At 39.1% G+C, this 14,889-nt stretch overlaps 1 protein-coding gene across 2 annotated transcripts in view; it reads left to right on the forward strand.

Moving 5' to 3' along the window:
• The window catches only part of AIG1 (androgen induced 1), a 194,746-nt gene that overhangs the window by 51,869 nt on the left and 127,988 nt on the right, over positions 1-14,889 (forward strand). The gene's annotated exons all lie outside the window — the stretch shown is intronic.

Here is a 14,889-nt window from a genome sequence, read left to right on the forward strand (position 1 = left end):
CTCCTATGTGCTTATAGCTGCCCTGTGGATACTCATTTTAATATAATCCTAATAACTAGACTATAGCCCCCTTTTATGAGAGAGAGAGAGAGAGAGAGAGAGAGAGAGAGAGAGAGAGAGAGAAACAGCAAGAGTTTGATTATTCAGTGATTTTATGATGACAAAAGTCCAAATAGTTTTCTGAAAAGGAAACTTATACCAATGCTAATTGATTGGCAGTGGTTCTTCTAACATAATAAATATAGTCTTGTGTGAGGACTATGGATATGCTTAATTATTTTATTTGTTGTCACTTGAGAATGGAAGAAGCCTTGCTTAATTATTTTGGAGTGGAATTCAATTTAAATGGACCTAACTTTGACCTATAAAAGTATGGTTAGTGATGAGCATGCTAAGATGATCACCTTAAGGGGTGATCTCACCTGTGTGAGGCTGAAAGGAACACGGTGTAGTCAAAGGCACGAGCTGTGGAGGCAGACAGACCTGGGTTCCAATTTTGGATCTACCACTTCCTAATGAATCCACCACTTCATTTTATAAGCTCTCAAAATCTTGGTTTCCTAATGTAAAAAGAGAGCTCAACAAAAACTGACGTATCTGAGTTATGTTGAAGGGCAGTGAAAGACAGAGTATTTAGAACAGTATCTGGCACATGACAAGCAGTCAAAGAATGTGAGCTTCCTTCGGTTTGCCCTAAAAATGCCCTCATGTCACAGAGAATAGCGTGTTAGATGACAGCATCGATTGGTGAGGTGTGATGCTGGCCCACTGCAAACACTCACTCTAAAGGTTAGAGGAGGCAGCTTTCTGACATTCCACGGGTACACGTGGTCACGCCATCCTGAGTCCCAGAAGGAGTTCTTATATTTTCAGATTTCCAAATGTATAGGATTTTTATTCATTCTATCACTGATTTCAAACTTGATTGCATTTTTTCAGAGTCTATGATCTGTCAAATACTGATACTCTGAAATTTCTTTGGAACTTGCCTTTTTTGGCCTAAACGGTGACCAGTTTTTATATGCACAGTGTGTGCTTTAAAAGAACACACGTTTCAGACCACTACACCTGAAAGCACATATCAGGCCACAAGCGCACACGGTGGTTCAGATGACTATCTTATGGTCATGAATATTCAGGGTAATTTTTTCCTCTCAATACAGAACTCAAGTTCCAGAAGGATGTTTCCTCATTGTCCTCGTCTCTGCCCCCGGTCATTTCTCATCCACCCTTACTTACTCTGAAGGTGGGACCCTCTGGGGACTGGCTTTATGTGCATTCTATCTCCTGTCTCCTGAATCCCACAGAGCATCATAAGACCAGCACAGGGTCACTGTGGTGTGACGGATAGCCCTGAAGGGAAGCAGGCCCCTGTGCTTACTGACCTCCTGGGATTCTCACTCTCACTTTATTTTGATGTTTGCAGACTTTTTGTCACATAGTGGTTTATTTTAACAGATGATTTATTTTTCCTGGATATGTTCTAAAACAAAAAATCAAGGTTATATAGTATGATATTATCTACATTTAAGAAGAGGATATATATATATATATATATATATATATATATATATATACACACACACACATATATATATATGAACATATAGACATATATGTGTAGGTACATAAATTTTTTTCCTTGTATTTGCAAAAGGAAACACTAAAGAGAGAAAAGAGCCGAGCTGGTGTGGCTCAGTGGTTGAGTGTCAACCCATGAACCAAGAGGATGCTGGTTTGATTCCAGGTCAGGGCACATGCCCAGATTGCTATCCTTGGTAGGGGTGTGCAAGAGGCAACCGAACAATGATGTTTCTCTTTCATCCATGTTTATATCTCCCTTCCTTTTTCTCTAAAAATCAATAAAAACATATATTTTAAAAGGATAAAAGAAACTCCCCCACAAGCTGGTATTTTCAGGAAACACTCATGTCCCCAAAACAATATGAGACTAAGATAGGAGCCTAGTAACTAAAATTTGAGTAAGGAAGGGAACATGGCTCCAAGGTATAAGACAAGATCCAAATATCAGTTAAGACGAGCAAATATTCTAGGTCAGTACTGCTTATCTATCTTGTGGATATGAATTTTCCAGAGGGACGATGTACCTGGCCAAATAATCCTTGGGGAGATGTTTGAAATTCCACTAATGCACTTATTGCAGCAAAGACAAGAATGATTCCCCTAACTTGCTCTGCGTTCCATGCTGTTCCTATGGCTTTTGTACGTCATGTTCAATCCAGGGGACCAGACTGGTGACTTTTCTCCATAGGTGACCTTCCTTCTTTTTCTTTTGGTTTTTCTAGAATGATTAACCAAATATTTTACTTACCACATGTTCATTGAATTCCTGCTATGTGCAGGCCTTTCTAGAGGACCCAGAAATGAAATAGTCTTTGGTGTTTAATTTTTCATTCATTCAATTATTGGTTCTTTCAGAAGTATGTACATGCAAAATATATTTATAGACGTGAAAAGCATTGGCTCTGGGGGTCCCACTGTCTGGCTTTACATTCTGGTTGGTCATTTATTCACTTTTTAACTTTGGAAAAGTTATTAAAATTCTCTAAATATAAGGATGTTTGTTTATAAAAATGGAAAGATAGTAATAGCTGCCTCAAGGTAGTTGTGATTTTTAAGTAAGATCTTGCTTGTGAAACCTCTGACCCATACATAGTGGAGTTGTAATGCAGTCTTCCTAAAGCACTGGGAAAGATAACAAATATATGATGTTCTCAAAATGACAAAGTACAGTGATTGAGAACAGATTTCAGATTGCCAGGGATGAGGTTGCGGGGAGGATGTGTCTCTAAAGGGATAGTGTTAAGGCATTTCTTTGTGGTGATGGAAGCTTTCTGAATCCTGATCATGGTAGTGGTTACATAAATGTATACTTGCAGTAAAATACCATAGTACAACACATGCTGCAGAAAAGGGGTGCATGTAAAAACTGGTAAAATCTGAATAGGGCTATAGTTTAATTAAGAGTATTGTACTAACGTCAGTTTTCTGATTTTAAAAATCTATCATGCTTGCATAAGATGTTTCATGGGACAAGCTGGATGAAGGATGAACAGGAACACTCTGTGTTTTTTCAAGTTCTTATGAGTCTTCAATTATTTCACAATAAAGAGTTCAGAAATCTATATATATAAAACCCTAATGTGCAAATAGACCGAACGGCAGAACAACCAAACAACTGAACAACTGGTCATTATGACATGTGCTGACCACCAGGGTGCATGCATAGAAAATGGCAGGCATCAGCAGCAGGCAGCAGAGCATGGAGCATGGTGGGCCTTGGCTGTGGTGGGATGGTGGAGCAGGTGAGCAGGGGTGCCGGTAGCTGTCATTGGGGCGAGCTTCTGGTGGTTACTGAAAATTCTTTGCTCTCGCATGCTGCAGTTCTGCTTGGCACTCGCACCTGCTGCTGGCGCCAGCCCCGCTCACACCTGCTGCTAGCACCGAAGCTGCCACTTGGTACCCACTGCCAGTGCCTGGCGCTGGTCCTGATCTCTTAGTGCCGTCAGTGGGTGCGAGCAGTGGCTGCCAGCCCCATTGCCCCTGAGGGCTTCTCCACCTCCCCCTGCTCCTGAGGGGCAATCGGGGCAGCAGCCACCACTCACACCTGCTGATGGTGCCAGCCCCGCTCGCACCCACTGCTGGCACCGGCCCCAATCACTCTGGTGGCAGGAGCGTGGCTGCCAGCAAATAGGGGACCAGGGGCTGCAGCGGGAGGGGCTGGGAGGGGGTGCGGAGGATAGGCTGAGATCCGCCCCTGTGGCCACCACAGCCTCATGGCCCACAGTTCCATTCAAGGTGCACAAATGCATGCACTGGGCCCCTAGTAAAAATATAAAGCACCAAGAGAGATGTGACAATGCAATGGCAAGGAAATAGACTGGTCCTTGTTCTTATGGAGTTTGCATTCCACTGGGAAGAGAACCTAATATTTGCACTGTCAATTATTTAATCATAAGTATGTTCAGTAGTATGAAGAATAAGCATTATGTGCTATGACAGCACATGCCAGGAAAAGGGGCAACTTAGGGCAGGCTTTTTAGAAGTTGTGACATTTCTTATCCCATCTCTATGCTAAGGATGAGCTGGGAGGTGTAGTGAGAGGCATTCCAGGCAAAGAGAGCAGCATGCGAGGGGTCTTTGTAGATAGAAGGAGCCTTCTGCCAGCTTAGAGGGGCCAGCAAGTTAAAGGGCATGGAAGAGCCAGAGTTAAATGGGCTAGTGTTATAAGCAGAAGGATGCAGGGGGCCAGGGAAAAAGTAATTACTTCTGACTAGAAATTGGAGGGATAGGATTGCACAACAAAAGTAACACTTGATAGAGCTTGGATATTGAAAAAGAAAGTAATGCATTTCAAGCACAAAGGAATGGATACTTGGAAATGTGTGGTAAGTTTTGGAAACTACACTGAGTCTGGAGATTGGGTTCCCAGAAGAAGCTGGAAAGGGACAGGAAAGAGAACTTGGGGCCAGATCACAAGGGGACTTTTCTTCCCCATTTATTTTTATTTTAATGTATTTCAATTAACATGATATCATGTATATTTTATTTTTCAGATTGGCCGTCTTATTTTATTTTATTTTATTTTATTCATTGGGGTAATATTGGTTAATAAAACTATATAGATTTCAGGTGTACAATGCTATAATCCATCATCTGTATATTGTATTGTGTGTTCACTACCCAAAGTCAAGTATTCCTCCATCATTATTTATCCCCCCTTTACCCTCTTCCACCTCCCCACACCTCCTTTCCCTCTGGTAATTATCACACTGTTTTCTGTGTCTCCCCTTAATCCCTTCACCTTTTTCACCCATCTCCCCCAACTCCCCTCCCTTCTGACAACGGTTAGTCTGTTCTCTGTCTCTATGAGTATGTTTCTATTTTGTTTGTTTATTTTATTCATTAGATTCCACATATAAGTGAAATAATATGGTACTTGTCTTTCTCTGACTGGCATATTTCACTTAGCACAATCCATGCTGTCTCAAAAGATAAGATTTCCTTCTTTTTTAAAGCCAAGTAGTATTCCATTGTGTAAATGTACCACAGCTCTTTTAACCACTCATGTACTGATGGGCACTTGGGCTGCTTCCAAATCTATCTTGGCTATTATAAATAACACTGCAATAGGGGTGCATATATTCCTTCAAATTAATGTTTCTGGATTCTTCAGATACATTCCCAGAAGTGGAATTGCTGGGTTATAAGGCAGTTCTATTTTTAATTTTTTGAGGAAACTCCATACTGTTCTCCACACTGGCTGTATCAATGTGCAGTCCCACCAACAGTGCACAAGGGTTCCCTTTTCTCCACATCCTTGCCAACACTTATTGTTTGTGGATTTATTGATGATAGCCATTCTGACAGGTGTCAGGTGATAGCTCATTGTGGTTTTAATTTTAATTTCTCTGATGATTAGTGACATTGAGCACCTTTTTATGTGTCTATTGGCCATCTGTATGTCCTCTTTGAAGAAGTGTCTATTCAGGTCTTTTTGCCGTTTTTAAATTGTTTTGGGGTTTTTTTAGTGTTGAGTTGTATAATTTCTTTATAAATTTTGAATATTAACCCCTTATCAGATGTATCATTAGCAAATATGTTCTCCCATTCAGTGAGTTGTCTTTACAGTTTGTTGATGGTTTCATTTGCTGTACAAAACTTTTTATTTTATTCTGCAAGCAAAGGGGAGGGTTGGCATTGAAAGTTTTAAACTGTGAAGTTCTTAAAAGTTTTAATAAGGTAATTCTGAGGCCAAGATAAGGCATAGGTAGAATTAAAACAACAAAATTGAAGCCAGTGGCTATCTCAATAGTCAAGGACAGGGACAGTATGGCATGGAACTTTGTGAAAGTCAGCTCAACGTGCAATGGTCGCCTCAGATCCAGGAGTTTCACTTCTAGTAATTTTTTCCTCTGAGGCACTCATATCATACAAAAAAACATTCAAATAACATACCATTTCAGGATTATTGGAAATTGCAATAATTGGAGTGACTGTACATTTCTATTAGTGAGTGCTTAGGTAAATTATGGTGCATAATCATATAGTGAGGTACCATAAAACATCTAAGAAAAAATGGGGTATGTCCTTAAAATATTTTTAAATTAAATTACTGCTCTAATTTTGTAAAATAATGTATGGAATGCATTTTACATGAATGGAAAAATACCTTAAATGATACACTTGTCCTTTTGACAATGACTATCTCTGCTGGGTGATACTGCAAAGAATTTTTACTCTTTATATATTTCTTTATGGTAATTTACTTACCACAGATGTTTTCATGTTTATCAGTATCTGTTGTGCTTTTACATGAATGCCATTATCTTAAATTGGGTGCCACTTGAACAGGCTCTAAGATGGAGAATCAATACAGAAAGAGGGGTTCTTGGGAGATACACCTGTTAGGAAATGAGGAAGACAGCTCTGGGTAAGGATAGAAGATGACCCACGTTGCTAGTTGTAACTGAGGCATCCTGGGAACCCTAGAGCTGGAATGACTCTTCCAAGTTGCCTTAAGTTGAGGCAAAGGTGTTTGGTCTTTGTATCCTTGCATCAGTCAATAATTGGGTTTGGACTGGTCTTGGAGAAGAAGTATGACCTTAGGCAAGGCAGTTCCCTAAGCTGAGGGAAATTACCAAGAAGGATGAAGCTGACCATGGCCAACCACCAATATTCCTCGTGGTTGAGGAATGGATATATGGGTCCTGAAGAGGGGATCTGGGAGAAGCACTTTAGTACACACTATAATTATTTGATATATATATATATATATATAAAATATATTCTCTGGCTTTGAAGACCTTGCTGAATTACCTTAGCTTAGATTTCATGATACAAAGATAAAGGAGGGAAAACAATGATCTCAATGTAGAATAAAATTCAATAAAATGAAACCTTTTTGATTAAAAAAATTCTTAGCAATTAGGAATAGAAAGCAATTTATTTAACTTGATGAAGGGTACTTTCTCTAACCTACCCTTTCACTGAAGGAATGGCCTCTCTGTGGGCCCCTCAGGTTCAGTGCCTGCTGCACCAACTTGCATGGCCTAAGGCTTTAGTCATCCATCTCCTTGCCCACAATGCACAGGGTGCTCTGATAATGGTACTGGCGTTTACATCCAGAGCAACCCCAGTTTCTGGCCTTGCTACTGTTCTGATTTTTTCCCCTGTCCTGTTTTTTTTTTTTTTTTTCCTGTAATGTGTGTGTGTGTGTGTGTGTGTGTGTGTGTGTGTGTGTGTGTGTGTGTATTTTGGCTCCTAGTGGTTTCCCTTTCTTTCTAGTGTGCTCAGCAATACATTTAAAAGTATATTTGCCATGATTTATTTAGCACACAGTGTTTCTCAGCAGGAAGGTTTCTCAGTATATCTGGTCTGCTGTACTGCAGAAAGCTAAACCCCAGCTGTCTTTACCAAAGATAGTTTTCCCTTTCATTGTTTATAAGGTGACTTTCAGTTTCATGTAGTTTTATTTTTTATACTTTATTTATTTTTAAGGTCTGTTCATTCACTTTTACTGTTTTCTTTTGCTTTGTCTTCTCTACTTTGTCTCAATTTTTCTACTTTGACCTCTATTTATTAACAGATAATTATTTGATCATAAATTATCTTTATCCTGGCATAATTTTTCTGGTTTGTATTGTTCAGTTGCCTTTGTGAGTGGTCATATTCCACTTTCTCTCTTTTGTGTGTATGTGTGTGTGGTATCTATGAATACATTCCATGCTATCCTTTTTCTTATGATTGCTCATCCTTAAATTGGTCTGTTTTTCTTGAGCCAGCTCTTTGTGAAAGGCTAGAATGGGAAACAGGGTAAGGAACCGAGCTAGGGCAGTTTGAATTCCTAACCATTTTCCTCCACCACTACCCTCCCCTGGACAATGGCTTCTTTCTGGACTCTACTCATTTATCTTTCCTTGACTCATTTTTATCATATCTCTTTTGTATGGTGACAGGTGAGCTCAAGGCTGAGCATTCATGCTGGTTACCGTAGATCCTTTCTTGCTTGCCTTAACTTATCCATATCCTGCTTCTTGAAGGGATGACACGCTGACCCATTTTCACATTTAACATTATCACTTATGATACCTGAAGCCAAGCAGGGCTCAGAACATTTCCCCAGTGCTCTCATGCATCTCCAACCACCTGTTCCCAGCAAGGGTCATTTCCTGTCTCTTAGAGTGTGCCACCTGTAATGATCTCTCTGTTCTTCTTGCTCAACCAGAGAGCCCTTGTATCTTGTTTCTTATATCAGAGTCTTCCTCTGCCCTGGTTCAATTTTCCAATACTTGGCAGACTTTTTAAAAGAGTGATGTTTGGAGTATGGGTGCTTCTTACTTCCAGTGGTTTCATTTATGTTTCTCATTATCCTTATTCTTGGTTGATTTCTGGAAAGAGAGCCTTTAGTCTTTCATCTTGGTCTAGAAATCCAAAGAAGGATTATTGTAGGATGATGGAAGACTTAAACAAGTGAAGGAGGAGCTAAGTAATAGAAGATCTGAGAAGGGGTGGGCTAGAAGAATAATCTTAGAAAGAATGGCATATGTAGGGCATATCTTCCTCACTGACAGGAGGACAAAAATGTAGGGAGAACATAAAAGATACATTCGAGGTCAATAGGAAGAAAATTGAAGGTGTGAAAGAGTGCTTGTTCCTATGGAAGATGTGGGGTCTGACACAGATGAGAAGCAGCATTACACCTTTATTCATTTTTTTCAGCACTTTTTTTTAAATCATAAACATGTTCTATGCCTGGCAGTGGGGAAATAGCAATGAAGAAGACAGATAAATTATTATTCTCTGAGACTTCACTTTCTCATAAAAGAGCCAGGCAATGAACAATTGGACAACAACAAGAGCCTATTTTTAAAAATCAGGGTCTATGATAGAAAATAATGGAGCAGAAGAGTCACTAGCAAGGTTTCCATGGAGACCTGAAGGAACAGAGAATCCAGCCATGTGAAAATGGGGGAACAGCATTCCTGACGTAAAGAATAGAAAATGCTATGGTCCTGAGGCAGGAAAGAGCTTAATGAGTTTTAAGAACAAATTGCCAATTGGAGCTTATGGAGCAAGAGTGAATATGGTAGAAGCTTAGGTTGGAAAGGCAAGCACCAAATCACATGGGCACTTATAGCAGTTGGGTTTTTATTCCCACATTATTTATTCAGTCAGGAGAGTAATTAATGACCTAAATATATGTAAATATGGCTAAATGGTAAATTCTACTAAAAAGATTATAGTTGAAAAAGGCATAACATCAACATGTGCTTTAGAAACTCTCTAAATGGAGATACTGGTTTTAAGATAAGTTGAGCAGAATGCACAGCGTAAAGTGTATACTGTTACAGCTTCATAATTGCAAGTAGAGGAATTCCATGTCACACTTCTAGAAACGAGCACTGGAAGTCAGTCGTACTCTGGAACAAAAGGTAGTACAATACTAGTGTCAGAAGGCCCTAGGCTTCACTATTCATTCTGAATTTGAGGGTGTGGCTGAGGGAAGTCAGCCAGGAGGAGACCACTTTCTGAGTCAGGATCTCCTAGATTTTGAAAGTGAGTAAATAGGGGCCGTGATAAAATGAGACATTCACCCTGTGTGGGGCCACCTGAAACAGCCAGCTAACATCCAGAACACAATTTATTCTCATGCTTTGTGTGTTTGGAAAGAGAAATCACAACTGGAAACTTGTCTAAATACTACTGCTCAGCAACAGTATGATCATGGAAAGAGTTATGGGAAAGAAAACATGAATAGGAAATTTGGAAGCAAAGTAGAGCCCACTTGCAATCAGTATGTGGTAAAGTCTTGAGTACTAGTAAATAAGTTTTAAAGGGGAAAGTAATTCCATAGGATCATGTCACGTTGAAGCTCTAGACTTCAAAGATATAGTCATTTATGTCTCCCTACCTTTTTTCTCCTTCCTTCCCTCCTTCAACAGTAGATGTTTGAGATCATGTTAAATGGCCTTTACAGACCAATCTATAGATAAGTAGCTTTTCCCTTTAGCCTCCTTTGTGGCACTATTCTCTGCAGCATCCTTTGCATTCTGATGTTTTACTGAAGTCCCAAGAATTCCTCACTGGTCAATAAAGCTTCTTCACAGAAGCAGGCTAATGTTGATCAGCTTCGGCTTCTACTAGACCTCATATGAGAGACTCCTTACAGAATGTGACAAAAGGTGAATCCAGTTTTCCTTAGGTTTCATTTTGAACAGTCCCAGGGGTTCAAATGAGGCCTCAATGACTTGCTGTGACACAGGTATTTTTGTCTGGGACACTTGAAGGACTGGAAAGTGACAGTGCTCCTTTCACTCTCAGTTCAAGTACAGTATTCTGGTCCTGGCAGCTGACAAGCAGCAGGTGTGTGCTGAGGAATAGCTGGCCATTGGCCCTGGCCAGGGAAGGAGCTTCTTCACAACAGTGGAAGGTTTCACTATCCCCTAGCCCCGTGGTCGGCAAACTCATTAGCCAACAGAGCCAAATATCAACAGTACAGCGATTGAAATTTCTTTTGGGAGCCAAATTTTTTAAACTTAAACTTCTTCTAATGCCACTTCTTCAAAATAGACTCGCCCAGACCATGGTATTTTGTGGAAGAGCCACACTCAAGGGGCCAAAGAGCCGCATGTGGCTCACGAGCCGCAGTTTGCCGACCATGGCCCTAGCCTGTCCAAGAGCACCTATTTTTGTTTCCTATCTGTGCCCTGGTAGTAAAGCTCAAACTTATTTTGGGCTTGCTGATGACCATACTTCCAAGAGGATATCAGTGCAGGGAAGCCAAGAAGCTACCATCTGTACTGTGTTTATATCTCAAGAATTATTTGAAGGTTGATTACGCAGCTGTGCCTCTTGACCTTCTAGTGTTACACTAAGAAAGGTGACTAACACTTTCTTGAAAGTCACTTCACTTTTAATAACCCATGTAATTCCTTCAACATATGTTAGAGGTCATGGAATTGACTAGATTGCACTATTAAGTATTGATCCCACAATGCTTTACATGTGGAGGCACACTGAAAGATCATTCATGGTGAACAGAAAGTGGCTCTCATCTGCGGTAAATGATTAACAACCAGTTCTCCAAGGGAAAAATACCTGCTCTGTAGTATTTGCTGATTTCCATAGTGGAATATTAAGAACAACTTTATAAATTCAAAAACTTAGATGAAATGGAGACATTCCACAAAGTGTAACTCAAGAAAAAAAATAGAAAACCTAGAAATTCTATATCTATTAAAGAACTTGAATTCACATTTAAATCCCACAAGAAAACCTACAAATCCAGATATCTTTACTAGAAAAGCATATCAAATAGACAAGGAAGAAATCTTGCACAAAGTTCTTTAGAAAATAGAGAGAAAACTTCCCAAACTATCTTTTGAGGCCAGCATTATCCTGTTACCAAAATTAGAAAAAGACAGCATGAGAAAAGAAAACTAGATCAATAAAGGTGGAAAACAAATCCTAACAAAATATCAGCAAGTTGAATCCAGTTATATCTAAAAATTATAATACATAATTACCAAGAATTAAAAGTTGGCTTAACATTAAAAATCAATCAATGTAATTAATCATATTAACAGAATAAAGGAGAAAAACTACATGATTACCTTAAAATACCCAGCAAACCGGCACTCGTTAATTACAGACATAAATTAACAATAGATGAGATATTCCTCAACTTGGCAAAAGGCATGTAAGAAAAACCTGCAGCTAAGGTCAAATTTAAATGTTGAAAATGACAAGTGCTGGCGAGGATGCGGAGAATAAGGAACCTCATGCACTGCTGGTGAGAATGCAGACTGGTGCAGCCACTGTGGAGAACAGTATGGAGCTTCCTCAAAAAACTAAAAATGGAACTCCCATTTGACCCAGTGATCCCCCTTCTAGGACTATATCCCAAGAAACTAGAAACACCAATCAGAAAGGATATATGCATACCTATGTTCATAGCAGCACAATTCACCATAGCTAAGATTTGGAAACAGCCTAAGTGCCCATCAGCAGATGAGTGAATTAAAAAACAGTAGTACATCTACACAATGGAATACTATGCTGCAGTAAAAAAGGAGTTCTTACCATTTGCAACAGCATAGATGCAACTGGAGAGCATTATGCTAAGTGAAATAAGCCAGTCAGAGAAAGATAAATATCACATGATCTTACTCATTTATGGAATATAATGATCAACATAAACTGATGAACAAAAACAGATCCAGAGACAGAGAAACATCAATCAGACCATTAAACCTCAGAGGGAAGGTAGGGGAGGGTGGGGGTAAGGGGAAGAGATCAACCAAAGGACTTGTATGCATGCATATAAGCCTAACCAATGAACACAGACAACAGGGGGATGAGGGGATGAGTGGGGAGGATGTGTGTGTGTGTGTGGGGGTAATGGGGGAATAAAGTAACACCTTAATCAATAAAGAAATTTTAAAAAAAGGAAAAAATTAAGTGTTGAAAGACTTAACTAACACTTTCCCTAAGATAAGGAAGGAGGCAAGTATGCTCACTCTTAATCACATCTAATGAACATTTTGTTGAAGGTCATAGGTTGTGCAATAAGAAAAGAAAAGGCAATAAAAGGTATATAACTTATAAAGGAAGAAGAAAAAACTGTCTTTATTTGCAGATCATACACATATAAAAATCTAAAACACTTTATAAAATTCTCAAACTACTAACTGAATTGAACAAATATCAACATACAAAAATCATTTGTATTCCTATATACTGGCAACAAAGAATATAAAAGAAATTTAATACTATCTGAAATAGCATAAAAATCAAATGCTTAGTGGTAGATTTAACAAAATATGTGCAAGATCTATATATACTGAAGACGACAAACATTGAGAAATTAAAGATCTAAATAAATGGAGATATAAATTATGTTCATGGGCTAAAGACTTAATATTGTTAAGATGTCATTTCTTCCCAAGCTGAATATATTGATTCAATAGTGATAATCAGAACTCTAGCAGGATATTTTTATAGAAATTACTACGCTGAGATTCTAAAACTTAATAGGAAATGCAAAGGACTTAAAATAGCCAAAGCAATTTTGGAAAGAACAGAGAGAGAACATGTGTTAAGCAGAATCCTAAAATGACCCCAAGATTCCACTCCCCCTCCCATTCCTGCTGAGAGGCCAGTACAATTCCTTCTCCTCGAGTGTGGGAGGGGCCTGTGAATATGATGGGATTTCACTTTCATGATTAGGTTACATTATATGGCAAAGGTAAGAGGATTTCCTCCTGTGGCTCCATCTAGGATTGAAATGGCGTCTTGCCTGTGTGGATCCCAATGTAAAACTTTTGTTCTCGCCCTACAGAAACAAATGCCTCTTAACCATCTCTCAGGTCAGGGGATACATTTCACAATCAACCCCTGCGGTCAGACCTAGGACAGAGGCCACATAGGCCCCGAGGCATACTTGTGTCTCTGGGAATTCCAGGGTCGAGGTTTCCTGGGATGTATTCTAGAAGAGGAGGGGTGCAGGTTCTAGCTAGACAAGCCACTCAGCCCTGGGATCGCCTCACTCCATGGTAAGGAAGGAGGCTCAAGGTGGCTAGAGCAGGGCCTTCCAAAGCAGGACATTTCAAACTCTTATGTGCATATGAATGACCCCGGGCATTTATTGAAATGCAGGATCAAAACACATCAGGATGGGAGGTGGTATTCTGCACATCTAACAAGCTCTCCGGTGCTGCTGATCCATGGACCCCACTTTGTTAGCAAGGCTGTAGCTTGTAGGTCTGCAGGCAGGTGACACTGAGAGCTACTATATTTGAAGTCTGTAGTGGAATGAATAAACTAAAATTGTGGATAATTCAAAAATTATGTATTATACTTGTAACGACCCTAATGATAAGAACAGATTTTTTTTTCTTTTTTCATCTTGTACACTTATCAACTGAGTGAAAATAGTTCACCCAAAAGCAGGTAAATAACTGGGACCCCACTCATATTAAAATTATGTGTATAATCTACATTTGTATATTGTAGTTATCATTCAGTATGTTTTATAAAAGAATAAATGTTCATAATATCCTAGGTTTTAAGGGTGATTATTTTTCAGGCAAGATAATCCATGTAGTAATTGAGATAACTTGGAATAGAAATTTGGAACCCATTTGATTACTAGCCTTGAGCTATAACCACCAGGGGTTTTATAAAACTTGGCATTAAAATATTTATTATTTTTATTAATAAAATGTGGGGACATGGATGACATAAGAAATGAGATGTAAATTGTTTCTGTTGAATATTCATGATGCATTTTATCATTCTCTGGTATTTATTGGTTGAGATATAACTCTACAGAGACTTTGATCGATCCTCCCTCTGGGATCAAAAGCTACATTTATTGACTATTTATAAAAGCATCCACTTTTTCTTTTAAATTCTATGCTGAAGATTAAGACCTTGGGCCATTCTTTTCTTTATTGTATCTGAACTTATTCTCCCATCATTAGTTTGAAGAAAAAATGATAATAAATTGAGTACTCTACTCTCTTTTGATTATTATGTTGCTGATGGGTCAAAATCCACCTCTGGGACCCAGATGAACTTACAAGAGAATTAGGAATCTTCTTTTGCCCTCCATACGATCTATTTCTCAGAGCAGCCAAAGCCCCTGTTTAGGGTACATAAGTTAATACATTTGCTCGCAATGTGACTTTGGGACATTTTATAGCAGCGATTCTAATGTAGTTAGTGGTGAAATAGAAACTTGAGAATGCAAAGATTAATTTAAACCACATGATGAGTTCAAGGAAAAGGGACATCCACTACAGATTCTTGAATGTGTGCTAACTCTGTACAGTGGGGAATGGGATCCAAAACCACCAGTGAACT

Source organism: Cnephaeus nilssonii, assembly GCF_951640355.1.
Source record: "Cnephaeus nilssonii genome assembly, chromosome: 9".
NCBI lineage: Eukaryota > Metazoa > Chordata > Mammalia > Chiroptera > Vespertilionidae > Cnephaeus > Cnephaeus nilssonii.